The following is a 19448-nucleotide window of genomic DNA, read 5'->3' as shown; positions in this document are numbered from 1 at the left end:
TCCCAGTGGAAAGCCTTGTGTTGCTTCCTGATCCAGAGAGCTTTCCCAAGGTTAATTGTTTTCATCTAGAGAAATACCCCCCCCCCCCCCCCTATATGAGACAAGACTTTTTCAGTGGCTTTTTGCTCAGTGTGGGAAGCCTGAATTTCTTTCAGTTCAGTGTTTGTCATTTCTTTCTGTTTTAACTAGGGACTGACAACAGGCTGGTGTAGTGCAAATCTTGGGGCAGTTTTATTTTAAAACTTAACATTAAGGGACGGTGTTTCATGAGTGGAAAGGGCCACAGCATTGTCTTTTAGCGTTATATGTGGCGACAGACTCTAACTAAATAAACACAGCTTTTACTGAATATGTGATAGGGTTTAAAAGCTGCAGCTAAGTCGGTGTTTAAATGTTTAACCTTGTCTTTTTTTGTTTCTTTGTTAGATCTGTGTGTGAACTGCTTCTTCCATTTCAAAGTAGATGCTTAATGAAGGTCACATATGTTGGGATGGAAGGAGATTAAATCTGAGGTTAATTTTTCCTTAATTTTGTGTCACATAAAAATAAGTTTTACATCACCTTTTGCTGTTTTAATTTATAGCACACAGTGAAGATGTCTACAAACCTGAGAGGCATCTTTACAGCATTATTTGCAACATCAGGAGATGAAGTTGTTTTGCGGCCCATTTTCTCTGTCAGTTTCTTTTGTTTTAAATCTTTTAATTACAATAATATTTGTATCTATTGTTATTATAGCAGTACTTTGACTTCCATATAAATACTGTTTTTCCTAATCTTCCTCTGTTTTACATGTAGATGAAGCAGCTGAATGAACCTGAAAAGTCCTCTGTCAGGAACTACCCATCACTCATTAAAATGACAATCCTATTAGGTTTGTAATGGGAACAGAGTTTAATGTGGCTTAGAAGATGATTTAATGTGACTTAAGGAAAAGAAAGCAATCAAGCATGTTGTAGTGTTCAGCGACAGTCTGCATTTATCTATTATGCATTATCATTATGCATAGCCTGTGGCCAGCTCGTGTGTTTGTTGAACTTGAGGAGAGCGACCGAGTAGATCTCAAATTATTAGTTTTAGTGCTGGTAGCAGAGGAGAAGTGAGATGTTAGACCACAGTTAAACATAAGAGGGTTAAAAAAAGAGAACATATCAATAAAACATCAAATAGAAAGAATAGTGTTAATTTTCTACTTCTTGTAGGCATTTTTAAAGTGCATTTTCATACTGTAAAATACCCAATAGATGAATGTTGTTTGTGTAAATAACATGCTAGATAAAACTGACATGAGTTTGAGAGGAGGAGGAGGAGCTGTAGAGCAGCAGGGGAGAGATGTGTGCACCAGGATTACTTTGCTTCATTGAATACACAACATAGCTGTGATGCCTGTGCTCTTTCAAATCCATATGTAAACCATTTCCCTCCTCCTTTCCTCCCTCTTAAAACCTCCGGCTCATTAGTGTTGCCTTTATGACATAGCTTTACCTAAATGCCGTGGATTTTTCCAGTCTTTTTCTCACCCGTTCTCATGCTCACACTCAGGTCGGTGGCCGCTTCAGCAGCATTTCTCTGCAGAGATAGCTTCTTCATTAACACACACACACACACACACACACACACACACACACACACACACACACACACACACACACACACACACACACACACACACACACCACAGCAGAGTGATTTAGCTATGGTACATGCCATAGACCTTTGATCTTTGTTGTAAATGAGCCTCAAAGTTCACACACAATCAGTTATCATGGAAACGCCAGAATACAAGTACTGTAGATACATGTTCAATTTGAAATACCTTAACAGCAAACTTGTTGAAAGATTATGAAAACAGTGAAGAGACAAATAGCTTCCAGTACTCCTGTTACACCACAGAGCTACTTTTCCCTCCCATCAAGAACATTCTTAAGTGACAGAAAATCCATTTACTTAAGTACCCTGTTGAGGTACAACTTTAGTAAGTATTTCAAGGTGCCTAATACGTTCTCTTCTTCCAATTCCCTCAACAGTAGAGGTAATTGTTATACTAAAGACAACATAAAAATACTGCTTATGCACACTAATGCATACCCATGAGCAATCTAATACGAAAATATGTGATTCTAGTCATTACAGACACCATTTTTCATTTACTCTGATGCACTTTGCTAAAACCACATCTGTGTTTTATGTAGGATTTTCACTGTGAGACTTTTACAGGCTACCTCCGAGTCCACACATGTATAAAGAAGACACACAAGGGCCGTACACACACAGAGCACTCTTGCCTTTCACTGTGTGTTTGCTTGTTCCAAAGTTTTAGTGTTATAAATGTTTTATTTTGAAAGTACAATCTAATGCCTTCTAAACAATAAAAAGAGAGTCCACAAGGGGGCAATGTAGCTACTGATAAAGTGCCTGTCCAAACAGGACATTTAAAGTAATAATGTCATGCCTTCACCTTTGTCACATATAAACACTGATATGATGAGGCAAGTTCAAGTTGTTGCATTTCATTTTATGCATTTGTATGTATCTGCAATTATCCCTGATCATCTAAAATAAATATATACAATTTAATAAATTGAATTAATGTCATTTTTCTCATTGTATAATAAGCCAAACACATACGGGATGCGTCATTTAGCCCGAGAAGGCAGGAGAATCACACATAGACTAAAATCTTGAAGAGTAGTGGCTGAACACTGTGATGGGGTGGGGCGTGGGGGGTGATGCTTTCAGTCTTCCAACTGGCTCCTGCATTTTACAGAGAGTGCTTTAGGGTGGGAAGTTTTTCCTGTTTATCCGTTCAGTGGAAAATAATATCCTGCAAAAAACCCCAATAAGATTCTGTCTTTGAACTCACTAAGAGTTTTTCTTCCCCACTGGCTCGGGCTCTTTGGGAGGAATGAGGGTGAGCAGCTTGACGAAGGACTTCCCATCAGCCGCCTCCAAACCTCCACACATGTTTCTGATAGACCTCCACAAACCCCAGTAATCTGAGGGCAGCTCATTCAGAGAAAGAGGGAGTGATAAAAAAAAAAAAAAAAAGGGGGGGGGGGGGGGTGAGGAGAAGAGTAGGAGATATAAGAGGGAAAGATGGACCAAAAAGCAAAGTGGGAGCAGGCCAAAGGGGAGGGAGGATGAAAGGAAACGTTTGAGTACGTAGCGGTTATTTGGCTTCTCTAGAGGCGGCATTGTAGGCTTCTCAATTTAAAATGGCAGGCTTGTGTTTTTTTCCTTCTGAGCCAAATCCTTTGAGTTAACTTCATCCAGTCTACGCAGTATTTTGTGTATTTAATATTGACATTATTAGACTCCTGTGTTGCTTCATGTATTATCCCCAGCTGTTTTTGCTTTGAGGAAAATGAAGGATAAGGGACGGGCAGCCCAAAAAAATCTAAATGAGTTTGACAAATCCAGACCACTCAATTAAACGCAGCCCTTTTTTTCAGTGTGTGAATCTTGATATTAAAAATTAACAAAACATGCTGGTAAAGTATATCTCTGTGTTATTTTGCACTTCCTTTTTATGAATGCCTCTCTGTGTTCATACATCTGTGAAAAATGCTTCATAGTTGTTAAAGCTGTCTATCAGAGACGCCACATTTGCAGACCGACAGTCTCTTGGGAGGAACACCACACACGCAGGTCTTGCCGGTGTCTTAAACACAATATAATCCTTCACACCTATTTTCTTCTTGTCCCTCATAAATCAACGTGAAACCTGTGCAGACAGACAGGCAAGTGTAAACACCTGTTGTGGTGCTTGTTGCTGTTTTCCCATGAGATGAGTGAGTAGAGGTGTATAGTATAGGGGTGGCAATAGGGGAAGGAGGAGGTGTTTTGAGATTCTCACTGGGAGAGAGGAGCCGGAACAGACTGTGAAATCAAAAGCAGCAGGCTACCAAGGAAGCCTCAGCTGGAATGAGTCACTCACAAAAAGTTACTCTCCTGAGCGCAGACAGGTTGGTGCATCCCCAACGCAGGAGACCAGAGTCGCTCACCGGGCCTCCTCTAACCTCTGTCTATCCCTTCACAAAGGAGACTAAGACTGCCATAAAATAGCTGCAACAGATTTGCCTTTTTGTCCCCTTTTAACTGGCACTGACAAAAACTCAGCTTGCATAAATGCCACAAACACACACAACTTTTTTTTTCAGCAAAATGAAGACAATAGCCAAGAATTGCAGAACATGAATGTTAAAATTGTTGTCTAAAGCACGTAGATTGTGTCAGTTTGATAAAATCCAATAAAAATTGTGGAGTCCTGGGTTCAAATACGTGGCTCAAAATGAAATCACTGTATAATGTCAATAAAGAGCTGCAGAAAACTAATTAAAAATAACAGTTACATGTAAAGGAAACAAAGGAACGTAACTATGTTAGGAAATATGACAGTAGGATAAAACATAAAGGATTAGTAGCTGACATTTTAATATTTCAGTGTGCATTGAGCAAATTGTGGCTCTGAATAGGATTATCTAATGGAAACAGCTGATTTCTTTGTGGTTAAATATATTTTTGCGTCAGTCTTTTAAAGGCCCTTCATAATGCCAGCTATTTAATTTACATGATTAGACACACATTCCTAAAACACAGATCTGGTTACTTTATTTAAATTCATCCTAACTAATCTTCCAGAAAAAGAAATATTTCAAGATACACTCTGTTCCTCATAAACTCACATTCGGCACATGAGGTTAAGAACAGGAGACAGAGGATGAAATTTGCACAGGGATTTTAGAGAGGTGAGTTTCTATAATTTTATATAATATTCTATACACGGTGGAGAATTATTACAGATACATTCCTGTGTACAAGTTTAGTTAAAGCTGCAGCACAGTATCACATCATCACAGATTAACTGGTAAATATTCCAACTTTCTGGTGACACAGTGTTAACTACACAAGAGTAATAATGTATAGTCATGCTGTTGTTAAAGAGTTATGGAATCCAAAGTATGCTGAAGTTGGCATGGAGCGTAGGTCAGCTGGCTACCCGTCTTCTGAGTTTGAGAAGGAGAGTGAGGTCAACTAGCTGCAGGACAGAGTGACACTGCAAACACAGACACAGAAAACATAAACAGGAGACTGACAGTTTTGCCTAAGGTAGGGGGGGAAAGTAAGTCTGAGTGTGTTCAGATGCGCTTTGTTTCTGAGGGTGGAGGAGTATGTGTGCACATGGCTGTGTTTAGGGCCTTAAGGCTTGTTTAGCTGACCTCAGTGAAAGCAAACCTCATGACAGAAGGTCTGGCATTGTCTGTGTGCCCGGGCTGCGCTGGAGCCAGACGGTCTGCCGGCCACCAGCTTTGCTTGCTTATAACGGCTGAGAACATCCGATCCCCTTGGGGAGGACAGGAGGGGAGGAGGGAGAGGAGGAGGAGGTGGTGGTGGAGGTGGGGGGGTCTACTGCACCACTCGCCACTTCCCTCTCTGTCTTTATCTTTGCTCTTTAGACAAGGAACAAGCATTAGCCAGGTCCTCAACTAGTATGTTTATTATGCATGTGCGTGAGTGTGCGTGCATGTGTGTGCAGGAAAAAGAAAACAGTAAGGGATGTAGAGTGAAAGGAGGAGAAGTTGGGATACATGGAATGGAAAATTGTGTCCATGAGAATAGCACGCATACACACATAGTCAGAAAAACGAGCTGAATTTTCTTCAACTTGATTTGGCCTTTTGTAGAAAAAAGTTTCCAACACAGGCAATCACATTAAGTCTCAGTGTCAAAGTATTTAACTGATGAGAGTGTGTGTATGTGTGTGTCCCCTTTTATCCTGTCCAATTCACTTCCATTAATTCATCAATCACACACAGAGAAGGCTGGAGCCTTGCTCCCTGACAGAAACAAATGGTCTCTAATCACCTCCAGACGCCCATGTCCAACCATGACAGAACACTTCCACTCCTCCTGAGCTGCGTATTCGCAGTGCCCGTCCAGCAAAACTTTTTAACGGACTCCCCACGTGGACTTTGAGGAGCGCTGGCTGTTCTTGAAAAGCCCATGAAATAAATATGGAACATTTTTAATGTTTATAGATTGCATAACTTCTGGGTGGAGTATTTTCCCCTCTTAAGCGTCTCAAAATAGTAAGATGTCATTCTCCGTGTGCGCGGCACGGTCAAAAGCAAACATTTTGGTGGAAGGGTAGACGAATGTTACCTCTGCTGCTTCAACTTTCTGTTCATAAGTCAGCGTGGGAACAGGCAGCCAGCTCAGTGACTCCATGGAAAACTGAGGCAAGAGGAGGACATACTCTTCCAGAGCACAGATCCGTGTGGTGGGAAACGCCAACCTGAAAATAATGAAGGAGGAGATATATAAAGCAGAAAGGCTTTGGCTCAGTGTGATATATATATCACCTATACACCCACAATCACAGTTGATGCAGTGAGGATTTTTATAATAATGCGTTCTTAATGAGTTGGGTGGATATACAGAAAAAGAACAAGCATAACAATGACTACAAACGTATTACACAATTAGAGATTAATTTCTTTTTGATGAGAACAGAATGTGAAAGGTCTACACGCTGTTGGTTATTTGGAAAACTGCAGACAAGCATGTCTGTGTTGGTTGCATACTCAAAATCCTTCACTCTGAATAGCTAAGACCTACACAAACTGATGCAAACACAATATCAGGAAATATGTTCTGCAAAGTAGTGCATACTTTTTTTTTAAGTCGCTGGATTTACTTTCACTTGGTTATGTTTTCAAATGGGAAATATTTCCTCATTCTCCTGGTCCGTTTGTTGTAACAAAATGTTTTTAAACCCCTGACATTTTTAGAGCATTTCCCCATCGCCCAACTCCTTACAGCACGGTGGAACATTATCCAATAATATTACAGTGTCTGTGCCCACATAAAAAATGGAAAGTTGTTACATTGTTGAGCTATTGTTTTTTCAGGGTGATAATAAATGTCCGTGAGCTCTGCTTCAGATGTTAAGCAAACACCTGCGAGATAAGCGCGGCAAGCTCCACCACACTGAGGCCCATCGAAGAGGAGAATGACCTTGATGCTGCAGCTCTAAAGCAGCAGTCACCAGCTTTTTGCTAAAGCTATCACTCCAGGAGAATAACAAGCTTGTTGCTGGTTATTTTTGGAGGAAATTCTACTAGTATCTACATATTTTACAATTAGGTAATGTAAACATGTTTAAATGTAAATGCAAAATAGGCAGATCCAAATATTGCTAACCAAATAATGCTGGTACTGGTATCAAATCAATACTAATATACGCGATAGGATTGATATCCTTAAAGGTCATTATGTAGCTCACTGAATTGTGTTACATATTTTTCTTGTTTGTTCTTGTATGAACCTTTTTGTGTTCACTGTTGCGTTTATTTTATTTAAAGCCTATTATGTTTAAACAACAGAAACTGACCCCAAAGTGCTTTACAGACAGACACATTTACCTTCCAGGTCTCCAGAAACACAAGTGCTTTGCTGTCTTAACTAATCACTGTAATTTAGCTGTCATTAAAATGGGTCCAGATCTTGCAAATTGATGATGATTCATCTCATAAATCAAAACACACTTCTCTCCCGTAGATGAGCTACCTTTGTAGGTTAAAACTATGGATGTCAGTATTGGCATTGGCAGTACTGACCCTGTAGTTACTTGGTATGGGATTGATGCCAAAATTTGCAGTATTGACTGTCACAAATTTCCTCAACTCTTGTTGCTGTGTTACTTCTTTCTGTGTCACTAACTGAAGATTTCTCTTTCATATTGTTTTCGTTTTAAACCCTAAACACCCTACAGCTTATCTGCACTGGAAACAGCGAGCAGTCATCTGCTGCCCAGATCTCAGTGTGTGTGTGTCCGGTAGCCGGCTCCTCACTACACAATTACACCACAGAACAAGGCCCAAACAACTGCACATCTGGGGCCCGAGCTGGCTGCCAGCCACGAGTTCTCTTTTCTCCCTCTCCCCCATGTGTATATTACAGCTCGCTGTAAACGAACATTTTCATTCTAGCAGCCTGAAATGCTGCTTATAAGGACATTCTTTGTAGACTGGTGTCAAACAAAGTTTAGCATGTTGGAGCATTTTTCTTCGGGGCAAATGCCGGGTTTTTTTGTTTGTCTTTTTTGGGGGGAGTGTGCTTTAAGCAAGAAAAGCAAAAATATCCAGCACGTCTCTGCTGTCACAGCTACCATGCTGCTTACATGAACACAAAAAGTCAATTCAGGGCTGACCTGGCATTTTCCAGGTCAGTGATGCATAAATGCATCACTGATATTTTTCTTAAAGTTCCAGATCTAATGCTTGCCCTTTCGTCTCTGCCATTTAAAACTGTGAAACAAACTGAATATTGTGTCTCCAATCAGCATGACAATCTTTCTGATTTCAGATCTCATCAACGGTACAATTGTAAGCAGGCAAATACTTTGGTTTGTCACGAGAGATGAGGGCATGACGTGTTTTCTTTTTTCCAGTGACGTTTTCAAGTGAATTCCTAACATTTATGATGATAGTGGCTGAGTTTATCACGTCAACATTACATCTGTAGGGATACGGTGAAGATTACTATTTTGTGATTATATTGGACTGTAGTAGAGTAGCTTTGCATGATTCAAAATTTAAAATTACTTATTACTTAATTATTTTACCCTTTACTTATATTATACTTATTATCATTCAGCCCGTATATGAAAATAAGTTGTTCTAGCTCAGCTTTCTCCTGATTAGCTGTCCTTTGCAAACAGATAGTTTGAACAGTCAGATTTAGCTTTTGTGCTACACTGTGCACATGAAATGATAATATTTGCATACCAGCTCCCACTGACATCACAAAGATTAAAGAGCAGAAAAACACTGACCTCATTGTCTTACATTTTAGCCACGTTTAATATGTGCAACTATCATTGTAACAGTATGTATTTAATGGAATGAGTGTAGATAAAAGGCAAACTGTACGTGTGTTATTTTTTCCCCTGGCTGTGGTCGTGTTTCTATTTTCTGGCAAAGTCATAACAGTCTTCCCATTCTCCCACAGACAGAAACAGAGACACTGTTGTCCCTGTTCTATGATGATATTGAATATATGGGGAATCTGAAAAATGAATAGTGTTTTCATATCTACAGTATGTCTGTGCCTTCATAAACTGAAATTAAGTTATTTAGTTTCATACCCACTGCCAGACACCTAAATAATCTCTTTTGTATGTTGCAGAAGAGCCAATTCTGTCCCGGCCCCTTTCCCCCCGTCTCTTCATCTTCCTTTCGTACTGAACAAGGGTTGACAAGTTCTTGTCGTTCCTGGCCGGTTGGAGGGAGCCCCCAACAAAAGAGCCCTTGTTTGAGACTTACCCCTGTCAGACTGCACACTTTGATATTAAAAACTCTGCTGGGGGGGGGCTGTGAAGGGAAGATGAAAAGGATGAAAACAAACTCCTACTGCCTCCTCAGCCCGTGTCTGTAGGTGTAACCTCATAATGGACTCACAAATATTTGTCCAGTCAAAACAAAATAAAACGGCTCTTTGACTCTTCGTGTAGTAAGCCTGATCAGCCTCCACCAGCGTGTCTCTAGCTGTAACAACCGACTGCCTATTCTGGTCTATTCTCACACAGTGATCACACTGACACAGGGAGGCCTCTCTTTAGATCTGAACAGGCCTCTTAGGTTGGAGTGGAGCCATCGCCAGAGGGAAGAAATCCCCTGATACTGTACCTCACTGACTGAGGCTGTGCCAGGGACCTGAAGTGCAGTACTAGCAGTTGCCTGGTTGTGCCCAAAAATGAGCACGTGCCAGCAAAAATAAACCAACGCCGTGGACCAAAGTTACCTTGCTCTCAGTTTAAACCTACACTCTGGACTGAACGCTTGGCAGAAGAGCTCATGACCGAAGCTTGGATTCCTGGAGAAGAACTGAACTTTCACACCACAGCGCCGTGGGACATTTCATTACATCAATCTCACGCACATAACGTAGCCAGATTCAAGCCTCCTCTTTCGATTTAGAGCCCATTCAGGAATGAGGGGCAGTGATATAGATGAGTCTGTACACTTTGCGAGCTGAAATGGCAAGCCGCAGCATGTCGTCCGTTCAGGAAGAATGCAGGAGCAAGTGTAATGAGGATTTTCTTTTTCTTTCTGCTTGCGAGGCGCCTGCTATTATCATGATTTTGAGTAGCCCCGAGGGCAGTTATTATAGCATTTATATTAATTCCCCTGGATTGCTTCATTTTGTTCATACAGGCCAAAGAGAAAAAGACTCAAGCAATTAGAGGAATGCAGATGAGATGGGCTGAGTGATGGCGCAGGGACTGCACTGATCTGTGTGCTGCCTTATGCTAAGCATTGTTATCCTCCTAGCGACAGTCGCGGGTTCTCTGATGCATGAGATTCCAATGTACTGAAGATGACCCTGCCTGCGTAGCTGGAGGCTCATTCCTGTTAGCAATTGCTTGCTGTGTTAATAGCTGTAAGAACATCATCAGGCCCCTAGGCTCTGACAGGCTGCCGCCACTTGTACCTGCTGCCACAGGTGAGGGGATGGGCGTTCACATAAATCTGCCATGGAATCTGTGAGAACTACACCATCTTGCACAGCAACAAGCTGACAAGAGCGGCACAGATAGAGTAATTGTACCTAACTCGCTTTGCCTTAACAGGCACAAGTCAGGGAGATGACGGCACAGAGGGAAGAGTTATCAGAAAATGAGCGCATGCCGTACACTCAGGTATTTGATATATACGACCAAGTGCGAAGAAAGAGAAAAAATATCCAAAAAAGGGGAGATGGAGGGGTAGCTACTGCAGCGATGACTACAGAAAAAGATGCACTGTTTGGAAAAAGGCCAAGACTTCAGTTTGTTACATTTGCTTTTAATTATTTCTTTCTTCATTTGTTTTTACATTTAACCCTCATCTGCTATTTAGTCTAAATGCAGATGGGAGGTGCTAAATAAGATGGACTGGACATATTTAATCCTAAATCTCAATCTCAATATGAAAAAAAGACCTACTCAAGTCTTTGCATGAAAGAAAACTGCAGGGGAAAGCTAAAAATTGATTTAACCTGCCATACAGCCCACAATTCTCTCCCTATAAGTGCCTTATTCTATTTAGTTATTTATTTTGTTTTTCCTCAGAAATAGGAAATTCCTGATCCCTCTTACCATGTAACTCAAGCTACCAGACACCAAGAACACAAATGTGTGTGAAAAAGTCTCATGGTAGTAAAACCTTGGCCTGAATAGCAAGAGGTTGAGGGTTGTGCTGATGGACATTTGGTAATTAGAAGCTTCTCTGCTCTATACTGTATTGAAAACACATACAGAACACAGAGATTTATACATATTTCATTCATAAGTTAAGATCCATTCACATAGTCATGTTAAGATCACCTCAGAAGAAAAATACATGGGCTTACATCATTTGCTGCAAGAGCAAGTAGTAGTTATATTTCAGACTAAGATTTCATTTAAACTCATTTAATTTAATTATTTGGCATTCTTTTTAGATTCATTTTTAAACTCCTGTTTTGGAAAATAGCAGCCAAATTACCTTCATACAACAGTATTCAGCATCTGTACTGAGACTGTAATCACAGAATTAAACTCAGAGGAAGCACATTATCGTAGGATGTCGTGCTTTTAAGAAGCGAGTAAGTAAGAAAATAGAAATTGTGTCTGAATACTTGCTCCACCACTGAGCAAATATTTTCTGCACTCCGCTCTTCTTTCCTAAATCTTCCCCGTCTCTCTTCTGTCTGCTCCTCTGCCTCTCTCCACCTCTGCCCCCCTCTCTCTTACAGCAAGGTGCTGACAGAAGTTAGCATTCACAATCTTTCTGTTAAGGCTTTAACAGGAGCCAGATGAAAGACAGCAGCAGATTAAGATGTTAAACAGCCTCATATGGGATGGCACGGGACGAGTGAAGCAGTTGGGGCTGGAAATGGAGGCAAACAAAAGCCCAGGAATGTCAGATGGAGATCATGTTGCACAGCCCTCGAGGAATAAGACATGTTATTAACAGGGCCTGCTCTCGCTGGCTGTCCTCAGGGGATGGGGACACTTATGCTCTCAAGGGACCCCACAAAGCAGAGAGCTTAAGGACTGGACACCCATCTTCTGGTTTAGGTATTTATCTTTTGGGGAAGATTAATGCAAGCTAACCATGAAAAGAGAGATAAATCACTACTTGGAGGGGGGGTGTTGCTAATCTATAGTATTGAGCAGATGAGCCAACAATTCCCAGCCAGAGGCATCCCCGTCTACTGTAGCTGGATTGGCAACGAGGAGAATATTGAATGTAGTATTGAGGTGTACTCTAGTGGGGTTGCCAAGTCTGACATAAATTTAAAGCAGTACAGTCATCATGAGTACTGCTTTTAACATCCAAGACAATGTCATAGTCCATAAAACCTTTACACAAGGAGGAAAAGTTTAGGACACTTTAGCAGTTTTATTGTAGAAAAAAGTGTCCAGGAATCCAGAAACAACATCATCCAGTGAATACTGAATTTGTCTTGCAACTATATTTGCAACAAAGAAGGCATCGCTTAAATCTAATTAGTGATTTACTTCCCCCTCATGTTACTCATACTGGCCCAGTTCAAAGACAGTGAAATAAACACTATTGTTAAAATAATGAAAACCATTGTGTGCGGCTGGGCTGGTATTCATATCCCTCCTCCCATGAAAATCACAACAGAATGACTGAACAATTACAAAGACGAGTCAGTTTTGTTTAGCGAGGCTTTTACGTTAAAATAAAATGCTGCAGCGCAGCAGCCCAGTAGGCACCACAGGCAGTTAAAAGCTCCAGTGGTTTCTCCTCTCTGGATTCCCCTGTGCTTCAAGTGCACAGCTCTGCTGAAATGAGACGAGACTCCTACCCACCCTTGAGCTGAGCTGATTGTGAATGGCGTGTGTGGAGTAATGAGTGCTCGGCTTTGAATGGGTGGGCCAAATCCTCTCGACATCTGTGTGTTTTTACCCCGTATGAAAGATGAGAGAGAGAATAAAGCGGCTGTGTGTTTTGATGACTTTCTGTGTTCATGTTGGATGATGTTTATTAGAATGTAATATGTCCAATTCAACACATGTTCGAAAAAACTATCACATGTACGCACACTCACACACATACACAGATACACATGCACACACATTCCTGGCCCCTTGCTGGTACTCAAACACTCAGCAGGTATGTCAGTATGGAGACAGGCGGTGGTGTGTGCCCCAGGAATGCGAAATCTGACCTCTGGGCTGGAATTTGAACCTCCTCACTCATCTTCACTCTTCTCAGAGATACGCTCTTGGAGCTGGCCCCACACTGCCCAGCAGAGGACTTGAGCAGTTACAGAAAGTCAAACAGCTAAAGGGTTCTTTGAGACTTTAGCAGTGGCTTTAATAGAAATCTCACAATACCTTGAGGGCAAATGCCGATAAAGAAGTCTTCAGTGATCGCATGCTGTGTTACTGCTGCTAAAAAAAAAAGTTATTTTTACACATATATTCTGTATAAATTAAACAAAAAAGATATAACAGGTTAAATTAAGTGGTTTCAGGGTACTTTTCCCTTGTTTGGTGAGAGGACACTATATATGAAAGATGAAAACAAAGACTGTGAGATCCTCTAGTTGTTTTTGATCTACCATTCGGGAAACTCGGCTTTGACATTTTGTCCAGGAAACCAGGCAAGGTGTGGATCTGACTGAAAAACCGAGGGACGCTACACGCCCATATGGGTGCAGCTTGTCAATCACAATTATAGCCACACCTTAAACCCACTTTATTGTCAGTTTTAATGTCAAGAGGACCATAATTTACAGAATAGATTTCATGCTGCATCAAGCAAGACTTGAAGCTAGCATTTGAGAGCATAAACCTATTAAGAAAATCTTATTGAGGTGTTAAATTGAGTGGCAACTGCTGTCATTTTAAAAAACATTCCTGGACAATGCTTTTTAGCAACCAGATGAGTCGTCACCTGCTACTCATTAGAGAGTCGTAGTCATAGTCGGTTTAAAGTGAAACTCATGCTAGTACATTTGCGTCTATGCAGAGTGAAGGATCTGTGGTAAGCAACCTAAGAAAATGTCCTTGTGCGAAGCCCTCCAAAGTCCAACAGCCTGATGGTGATGTGTCGTTAGAATGCTAATTGGTGGGAAAGTGGGCTTAAACAGGAAAAGGAGTGACAGTGGAAGTAAGCTGCAGGAAAGCGCAGACAGAACACTGCTAACACTCCGTTTCACTTCACTATTATCCTGTTTTCCTTGCTTTTCTGACTTGAAATCCAATTAATGGCATCCAATTTCTAAGGTAACCTAAATTCATTATAAGTTAAGGGACCAACAACAGCAAACACCCAAACAAAAGAAGCCCACAGACCAGTTGTTCCACATATTTTTGACACAGGTCTCTGATGTTGGTATACATCTTCAGCATGTAGACAAAGCACAAAGTTGCTGGTCTATTAAGGTCCTTCCACAGGGGTTTTACTTTTCAGATCCAGGGTTACTTCCATCATTACCTTACAGTATGTAGGAGAGATATCCAAACCAGTTGTTTTTCTTGTTTCCAACTTTCAACCTATGCTTAGCTAAACAGCTGCTGACTGTAGCTTTACCTTGCAGTGATATCAGCCTTTTTTTATAGCTAACTCTCACGCCTCAAAACTATTCCTTTGAGCATTTCTGCACGATAAACTACGATGATTAAGCTTGGAGAAAGTTGCAGTTGGTAAACAGAACGCAAGTGTTAGTCATTAGTGTTCAGTGTGTACATGAAGTGGGGTTTCTCTGCAGACAGAGCAACATAACAAAACAGAATCAGCAACGTGGACCTTGGCTCCTGAGGAGAGGAGGAAGAAAGCCCACATGGCTGAGCCTAACCACTTCGGCAGCTCCAGCCACCCAATCAGCCCTGGTCCACACAACCACCACCACTGCAGGCCAAACCTCAGACTGGAAGCTTGGAAGGTAAAGCAGTGTGACTGCATTTCCTGAGTCCACCCCATTTAAACTCACAATATGGAACATATTAGGAGGCCTGGAGAAAGAAAAAAAAAAAAAGGGGGGGGGGGGGGGGGCTGCGTTCCTAGATCTTCTCTTTTACAGCCCCTTGGAAAAAAAAAAACTGCCCTCAGTCAGACTTCTAAAAGGACAAAATGGGCCTATGGAAAAAGTTGTTGAGCTCTTGGTGAGATCAATGAGCATGACATACTGTAATATATAGGATTACTCCTCCAAACAAGTGAGACTCAGAGTTAAGTGAATATATTTTGCAATTCTTAGAAAAAAAGTGCAAAGTGCTTTGTGACTGCTTCTCTCAAAGAGTCACATTTCCAAAAAAGCCCACAGGCAGGCACAACCACAACCATGCAGGCATAAAAATATGTATCTTAGCACTGCCCCAGCGCACTCATGTGTTATTGCCTCACAATTTAGGTAGAGGGGTCTGGAGAGATTTGATTATAGCCCATAAAGTAACTCTATTAAAGGCTGTTATTGCCTAAATTATAGAGGTTTCTGACATTATGTCACACAAAACACAGCAAACATTTTTTTCTCTGCTCATCAGTGAAACTTCCTGTACAGACAGAGACAAAACGTTTGAAGAAAAGTGAAATATTAAAGAAGGTAAACCCTGTAGTTTCTGTAGTGTTAGGGGGGTTAAATGAAAGAGGATTTCTGATTTAAAGGGGGAAAGAAATAGCAGTTTGCAGTGGAGAAAGCCCAGCAGTGTCACAGCTGAGCGCAAGTAAGAAAGAAGCGCCTGTATCCACTCAGGTTGACTGTGTTGCAGTAAAGATCCAGTGTGACATCATTCAGTTTGAATTTAAACAAGTGACAAAAGGATTTGCAGATATCATGAAGTTATATGCTTAGGTGTTAAACATACTAATTCCTGCTTAAAACATTAAAATATATCTTAAAAACATATTTAATATACCTAAATGCCACAATGAGGGCCATAGCTTTTATGATCTGAGTAGGACAGGCGGTTAATAAATGCTGTCGATATTGAGTCCAGGGTTGTGTGTGTTCATGTGCATGTCCGTGTGTGTGTGCGCTCACACTGTGGCATTCTTTTAACCTCTGTGGAAACTCACTAAAATAAATCCTTTTTCGTACGTCAGAGAGGCCCCTGTGCACCCTGTAATTACTGAAGGGAGGGTGGGTTCAGCAGAATAGCATCAGGACCGAGCTGCCTTTGGCTTCTGAAAAAAAACCCGCCTAAATGCTTACTCAATGGTCTATTCCAGGCTCAGCTAGGGGCCCGCAGCACAGTAGCAGAATCATGGTTTGTCATTCAGGGGATGTAAACCATAAATGCCACTTTGGATGTGAGATTTAACAACAGAGCATATAGGAAGTATTAAAAAAATATTCTTGTGATGGTGGTGGGGCAGGAATGCAAGCATCAGCCAGATAGTGCAGATATATTCAGGTGGAAAGGTACCAAAAGAATAAAAAATACTTCCTTTTGCATCTTGCTCTGCGTGCTAGCCCATAATCCCCTCTGAGAGCGTGGATCCCCTGTGCGTTTGCATGTATCAGCACGCCCAGGAAGTGGCGAGCATGGCAGCTGCGAGGAGCCGTAATTAACACCCTCAGCCAAGGTGAGAAGGCTTTCCGTGGGCCGCCGTTCATGAGAGACAGAGAGCAGGAAGTGTTTCAGGCACTCTGTGTAATCTCTCTTTGTTTCAAAAGGTGCTATTACCTCACTGAGCTTTTTACTGGGGCCAGATGTGCTGAACAGGGTCATCACTAGTAGCAAACTGCTTTAGCTCTTCCTGGTTCAAATGACCTAACTTCTTAAAACTGACTTTTATGTCTTTTCTAAGTCTCTAATCTATTTTGAGAACAGCTAGAGATTAATCCTCTTTAACTCCGACTCAGTTTTCTCAGTTTTTGGAAGGTGAGCTTCAAAACTTTAGTGAGTCGATTGCAATTCCTTTTGCGAACAGGGAGAAAGCAACCTTAGGAGTCTTACAGACAAAAATCTACAGTTCAAGGAATGTACTGAGGCTTTGGCAGCATAGAAGCCATAATAACAGGGTTTCAAAATTCAGGGCTTTAAAAAGCAGCTTGTGCAGAAACACGAATGCACACATATGTAGCACTTCTACATCGAATACACAATTCTATCTTTGGGCTGACGTGAAAGGTAGCTACCAGGTTGCCTTCGTTCAAACAGCCGTTTATAATCAATGCAGAGCTGCAACTATGGCTCAGTGTATCATAACCAGTGGAACAAAATGGCTGCCCTTTTTTTGGGGGGGGGGCAGAGCGATTGAGGGCTGCGGCCTGCTAATCAATACCATTCCTGAGCCCATAGAGCACACAAAGCTGCTTACATGGCTTTTCCCGTTCTCTCCTCCATCTTGCCCAGAGTTACAGTCCTCCTGCCACAACTATTCAAGCTCTGGAGTAGAGTAGAGCAGGCGCCTTCCCAGAGATGCAGTCACAGTAGATGTGTATTGTCGCTTGGCCTCTCCCCAGCCCTGTCTAATTAGGCCCCCTCTCATACGCTCTGTGGCGGCTTGTGTAATCTGCTCACTATGAGTCTTAGCTCCTCGCCACCCCATATAATTGTCTGCCAGTTCCTCTCCAGTGGTGATGTGGGCCCTTTTCCCATAACAGAGACACAAAGGAGCGGGATAATGGCCCCCAGTAGTAGGGAAGAGGCAGAGACAGAGGCGGAGTGGAGCCACTCCTCTCCGCTGTTTGAACTCTACACAGTCTTGGCTCCAGACAGACAGCAATCCTGGAGGAGGCTGTCTGAGCCTTTATGGAGGAGTGTGAAGGACAGAGATGCTGCACACGTACACTGCACAAGTATTTTTAAGAAAAAAAATGATAACCCTTCATAAAAAATATCATTTTCTCTGGTTGTCACTGTTTAAAGCATGTTGTTCACAAACTTCAAAAATTCGGAGGTCTGGAAAACACACATATCCTTGTAACTGCACATTTCAGTGCTCATTAAACCAGAATCAGTGTCAGTGAATGTCTCTATTGCTGAATGCTGGCAGAGACCTCTGCAGCCCCCCCACCCCCCTCGCTACCATCACCGCCAACCTGACAACCCAATACCAGCAATTATGAAGGAAGCCAGCTAAACCACATCCAGCTTGGCTGCAGTTTTTAAGATTCCAGCAGGCTTGTAAAACTTCTTGGTTTCTCTGCATACATTCCAGTATCACTGTGGTGGTTTTCAGCGTGCTCCATCCCTGGTCACTTATAACAACGGCCATTGTGAGACAAGCTGGCTGCGGAGATGTGAGACCATCAGCCAACGATGATGTGCTGCAGTAGAAACACCTCTGAAAGGACGACCTAGCTGCTACCGAGCAGTTTCCTCATTTCCTCCTACACTGTCCTCTATGAAACCATCTCCTCCCAGTTCTCATTACCGGGGCTCCTTAGGACCTCAAGGACATCTGGTTCACTTGAGCTGGCTTGTCTAAAAATCCAGTGATGTACGTGGTACTGGAGACGCTACTGAAATATAAACATCATTTATCTGCTGAGATATTTAAATAACCCACAGTCAGAATAAACAGTGAATTGACAGCTTATTTTCTGCTTCTAAAAGCTGAGCACAGCAGAGATGTTTCTTCTTTTATATTAAGTGCTCCCAGACTGACTGCGAAATGTGTTTTTCCTTCTCCTCCTTCGGCCCATAAGGCTAAAGCCAATCAAAACCTTACACTACATCTTGGTATAACATATAATATTATCCATTACCTTATTATGATTTCTATTTTCTAAAAAAAAAATAAGACTGAGAAATCTCAAGTGGTATTGGTATCAGTGTGCTTTTTAAAGAGGACCTATTATTCCCATTCCCAGCTCCAGTTTCAGTCTTGAACTCTGCTAGAGTAGCTTTGCTTGATTCACAGTTCATAAAAATAACTTTTCCTTATATTCGTCTTTGGTCCAGCCCCTTACTTCTTCTCTCTGAAACAAGCTTGTGCACATGCTGGTGTCTTTTTTTGAAATATAAGCCATGCTTAATATGAGTATCAACCAGTTTAACTATATATGTGTATATGTATATATGTATATATTATATATACAAATCAAGCCTTAGAAACCTCGGTGTCATATTTGACAGCTCGATGTCGCTCGAGCAGCATTCTAAGCAGCTGGTCCAAAACTGTTTTTATCGTTTACGGAATGTTTCTAAACTCAGACTAATGGTATCAAAGCTTGAACTTGAGATGATTATTCATGCTTTTATTTCTTCTCGTTTAGACTATTGTAATGGCCTTTTTACTTGGTTTAACAAATCAGCCTTAAATCGTCTTCAGGCTGTGCAGAATGCTGCAGCACGTCTCTTAACAGGCACCAAGAGAAGATCGCATATCACTCCAGTCTTAGCCTCCCTTCACTGGTTGCCTGTAAATTTTAGGTTTCATTTTAAAATTTTAGTTCTAACCTTTAGGGCCCTACATGGTCAGGCTCCTCAATAT

The sequence above is a fragment of the Simochromis diagramma genome, unplaced genomic scaffold (genome assembly GCF_900408965.1).
Source record: "Simochromis diagramma unplaced genomic scaffold, fSimDia1.1 OVJJ01000293.1, whole genome shotgun sequence".
Classification (NCBI taxonomy): domain Eukaryota; kingdom Metazoa; phylum Chordata; class Actinopteri; order Cichliformes; family Cichlidae; genus Simochromis; species Simochromis diagramma.
The sequence above is the reverse complement of the archived record's forward strand: the minus strand, read 5'-3'. Positions refer to the sequence as shown.